Source organism: Bactrocera latifrons, unplaced genomic scaffold (genome assembly GCF_001853355.1).
Source record: "Bactrocera latifrons isolate USDA-ARS-PBARC rearing strain unplaced genomic scaffold, ASM185335v1 scaffold_49, whole genome shotgun sequence".
Lineage (NCBI taxonomy): Eukaryota > Metazoa > Arthropoda > Insecta > Diptera > Tephritidae > Bactrocera > Bactrocera latifrons.
Window position 1 is genome coordinate 1,394,629 of NW_017537145.1, and position 5,322 is coordinate 1,399,950.

Below are 5,322 nucleotides of genomic sequence, written 5' to 3' on the forward strand. Positions count from 1 at the left end.
CATAAGCCTCAACCTTACCGTGGAATAGACACATGGAATTAACATTGCCCAGATATATAAACCACTTATGACATGCAGACGCAAGTCAGGTATAATAAGGTGGCTGTAGACCATGATCGTAAGGCCTATTGACACTTATGGAGCGGTTGCTTGGGCATCGAAGGCAACGTAGTCTTCTGTAAGTCTTCAACTATCGAAGCTGGAAAGACACGCCCTCCTCTACGCTTCATGGGCAACGCGCACTTGCCCAAAGGCAGCACTTCATGTCATGCTGAATGCTCACCGCTGCATCCAGTGACGGCGAAACATACCATACTCATGACAGCAGAGGGCTTCGGCAAAGGAAAAAAAAAAAGAAACAAATGAAGGCCTCAGTAGAAGACACACCACTGCTCCTTTTTCCAAAAGACGGCATTACGAAGAGGGTGAACTTCAAGAAGAAGTTTAGGGTGACTCTCGGCAGTAAAGCGGAGTGGAGTGATTCCACGCTCGAGCTACTACTGAGGGGCAGCACTATCCAGTGGACCGTAACACGGGAAGGCAATACAAGAACACATACTAAACCAACCATACCAATGGGATGTTTTTGAAGCATCTTTCAAGCAGAGGTCTTTGCTATAAGTCAGTGTGCAAAAATCAATCTCCATCCCAACTATCGCAACCAGCGTATCGTTATACTCAGCGCTACTCAAGCTGCCTTAAAAGCGGTCTCAGCTTATGAAGTCAAATCGCTATTAGCTGAGGACTGTATAGGAAGGCTGAAGCGCCTATCAGTCTTGGAGTTACTCGGAATGGAAGAGAGAGTGAGGAGAGACAACGGCACTGGAAGCAGGTAACAGGAATGCGCTACGCTAAGTTACAACTGAGAGGTTACAACCTAGCAAACTTTGGTGATATGATCAACCAGCCTCTCTTTGTCGCGCTCTATAAAGAGCATTGCTGCCTTAATAGTCTCCGGCTTTTTCACATGGAACAGAAAACTCCAGAACACCTGATTGTATATTTTCAAGCAATTTATAGCAGCAGGGCCCTAGCCTCACCACAGTCAGGAGCTCAGCAAGCTCCTAAAGTTGTTCAGAGCATTGTCCGGTACTTTGTGAACATATATGAAAGGAGAGTGCGCAATAGACCATAGGTCCCAGTGCAAAACCTCAATTGCTTATCTATTTATCTTTTCTATTAAAAAAAAAAAATTTCCCTACAAGGTCTTACGTAGGACCAGTCAGTTGTCAGCTTTATATAAATACGCCTGATCTAAACTATTTCTTCGAAAATTATAAAGCTGTCTGAGATAATAGTCTATTCCATGTTTCATGACGATACTTTAGCAAATAAAAAGTTTTCCATACCATGAGTTGGACTAGTCTATTTGTATGGTAGCTTTCTGTCATAGTTGTCCGATATCGGCACTTCCGACAAATGATTTCCATTATATGATGAGAAGAGGAAGTGCGCAAAATTACAGGTCAATATCGAAGCAAACTGGATGACTTTTTCGTTAAAGAGAAGGTGAGAACTATCAGCTTTTCGTACTTTCTTATATAAGACTTTATATATGACGACACAAACTGTATAAGTGTGATAGATCTTACCCCTCCTACAACGAAAATCATTCAATCTGCTCTTTGCTTTTGTGGAGATATTATTAAGTAGTTCCTAGCTCTACATAGAGTGACAAATAACTGTTTTTATATAGGACTCTTAGTTTTGTCAGAAATGGATATAAACCATCATTAACACTTAAATATTCGAGCACGCCCCTCCTCTTCATCTTCCCGAGATAAGATCAGCATTAACTTATTTATCCTTTCGTTTTTTTCATTTTATCTTCCATTTTGTTTCATTTTAGGTGTTTCAGATTACTATGAAATTTTTCACTCTTTACCATTTTCACTGGTCAAATAGAACTACAACTTTAAAATAAAAAATGTTAGCTTTCATTTATCGTTATTTGTGCTTCATTTTGTAATTTATTCATTCTTAATTCAAAGGCTTAGCTTCGGATCGAGCTCACCTTGCTGTCACTGGTCACTTTCACATCGGCACATAAAATCTCAAAAATTCGCCAATCCTCGGCAGAGTTGCCAGATTTGTCCCATATAGACGGGTTGCGTGACATTTCAATTCATTATTACTTTGTGAAAGTCACTTCTACAATTTTATTTGTTTTTGTACTATATCACATCAACAACTAGCTGCAATAATCTTCATTTGTACTCTTTCTGTTCCAAAGAATGTTTTATCAAAAAGTTTGTTGTTTAAAGCGCTCTTTCGCCGTTTCTAGGAAATTAAAAAGCGCCTAACAACAAAACTAACTCTAATATGTTTTTATTATTGTACTACATATATATAAAAATACATATATTATGTATTATGTTTTATGCTGATATAGTTATGCTTCAGGTTGTTTTTCCACTGTTGCATTTATGTTGCAATGGTAAATAACAAATGGGGTGTTACCAACGAGACTAAACCTCTATGAATTCCTACGGCCACTAAATCTTTCTCGCATTAACATGTTTCCTTGGTATGTGGATATGTACATATGTGTGCATGTATATTTGTATGTGCAAATTGTTATTTGGTTTAGCATATGTATTCCCGCGGGAGCGCAATATTTCAGGGCTACTTAATAAATTGAAAGCAAATTGAGTCTTTACACGCAAATGGGAATAAAATTTTTGCATATATACGAGGTTAGCTTGATAACTGCTTTTCAGAAATAGGGTACAAATTACTATGTTATAAATCATAAAAAAGAACACAGTTTTCGGAAAATTTCAAAGATCGTTTTACTTTTTAAGAGGTTACTCGATTCTCTTTTTCAACAATTTGTTTGTCATATAAAAAATGAAAAATTCTAAAATTTTTGAAAATAAAATATTTCAAACTCGACTATTGCAACGCCATTTCCGGAGACTCTCTGAAAAAAGATGTATCTGCGTTGGCAGGAAAACTCCTTGCAGGATCATCTAAAGTAAAAAAAATCGTGTTTTAGTTAAATCCTTAATTTAGAACATTGACGAAGAAAAGGCCAGAAAATTGGAGTTTATGCATACATTAAAGAGAAATCAGTGAACATTTCGCGACATGTTTTTTTTCTAAATAGTTGTAATCAAAAAAAAAAAAATAATAAATAAATAAATAAATAAATCTTCATTCAAGTCTTTAAGAATTGTATCTCAAAGGCGTGTTTAAAATTTAACGAAGAGTAGTTCTCGAGAGATCTTGTCAATCAGCTTCAAAAACACAGTTTCGAGAAAATCGAGTTTAAAGACGGCTCACTTAGCCTCGAACGCACAAGAAAATTTATGATAATGAAACCCGTATACCCATGTAACCTCTTGACTTATTCTTCAAAATCTATGTCGTCCGGCTCAAAGCGATCCGCCTTGACCCCATTACACTTGTACCACGGTTTTTATTCAATCCTCGAAAAAGTTGTTAAAGTAAGTTCCCGTAATAGCTCCCAATGCTCAAAGCGTTTCGCATTTGATGTCTTCAATTGACCTAAACGGTTTCCCTGGAACAGTTGATTGAGTTTGATGTATAGCCAGAAGTCAAACCGAGCAAGATCAGACGAATACATACGTTTGTGGCATTACCGTGGTGTAAAAACTGAACTAAACACTGAAGTAGTATTCATTGTTGTCAGTTTGGCCGTTCGGAAGGAATTCGAAGTGCATTTCGATAATCGAAGAAAACTGTCAACATAACCTTAATTTTCGACCTGCTTGGACGTGTTTTTTTCGGCTTCGGCTCACCTTAGTCACGACATTCGGCCAATTGATCGTCGGTTTCCAGGTCATAACTATAGATCCAAGACTCATCGCCAGTAATAATATTTTTTATAATATCCTAGTAGTTGGACAGCATCGTTTAACAGACGTTAACTAGACGCTGTTTTTCGAAGGAATTAAGTACCTAATTTTGGAACCAATCATGTTTTCACTTTTCTTGGTCATAGCTGCCAATTTAGCCGATCAAAATCAAGCCCTTGCTGGAAAATTCAAACCAGTGAAAAGAATTGTAGCTTCCATGCAGCGTAATATAACTTTTTTTTTGTTTTATGCTTACTTATTTCAGTGAATATCAGCCCAAGTATCTCGCCTTTTTAAGGAATGGTGAAATTTATAACTCGAAGTATCCTTGCATGCATTATTTGGAAACTCAATTACATATCCAACTGCCCTCGTAAAAATTATTCTATAAATATTATTTTTCCGGCATTTGTGAAGTATTAAGCATACTTTCACCGTTTGAATATTTAATAGTTCTAAAACTATTTTATAAAATTAATAATGCAAGTTCATGATTTTTAATGCACTTTATTCATACTCCAACGATATTCTACGAAAATTTTCTAGCTTGATGAACAACGTAATTCAGTTGACATTTTTTTGCTTTTGTAATAAGTAATATCTTGTTAAAAATTCCTCCAATAGCCTTTTGATCGAAATTATATTACTATAAGATAGATAGATGAGGATTGCAACGCGGCCTTAGGTCTATTAGTACCCAATATTGTTATAAATTTTGTGTCATTATTAAATATATATGTATATAGTCGGCAGATTGTAACTAGTTTAGAATTCGCCTAGCGACATTTTCTTCTAAACAGTGCTCAGCAGTATGCTCTGTAGAAATCAATGTGGCTTATTTCAATATAAAAGCTAGATTTTCAAATCGATAAATTCGAATTTGATGCTATAAATATGGTATCACGAGGTTGAAGTTTTGTTAGAAACATTATTAGAAACTAGTTGATTATTTATTTATTCCAAATAAGAAGTTCAAATTGTACCAAAAAAATTCCTTTTTTTTTTCAAAACGGCGTGAACATTTCAGCTCCTCTATTACCCCTATCTAGTTTATGTGTTCTATGTAAAGAAAGCCATGAGCCTAACCTAATCAGCCTAACTGCATAATGGAATGCTTAGTTCTAGATATCCTTTCTGAAGTGAAGTAGTGAATAATCCTATGCACAAAGAACTCTTGCAGAAACTTTAGTTTTATTTTTTATTATTGCAAAAATTCAACAGCAGGATTTGTTTAACTTAAATTGTACTTAAGCCGAAGGTTTGGCGGCAGCATTCTGTGAAAGCTCTTCGATCTTGTTCTGTGCAGCTTTGGCGGTATCAGCTAAAACTTTGGTGGCGTCATCTACCAATTTCTGGAAAAATACAAAAAGTTGTTTTAAAATCCAGTATTTTTTCTGAACTTACTAAACTATAACATACAAGTTAATTTGGGTTACTTATTTATTTGAGTTTTACAAAGGGTGCACAAAGTTATAAAAAAAAATAAAGAAATATTAAAAAA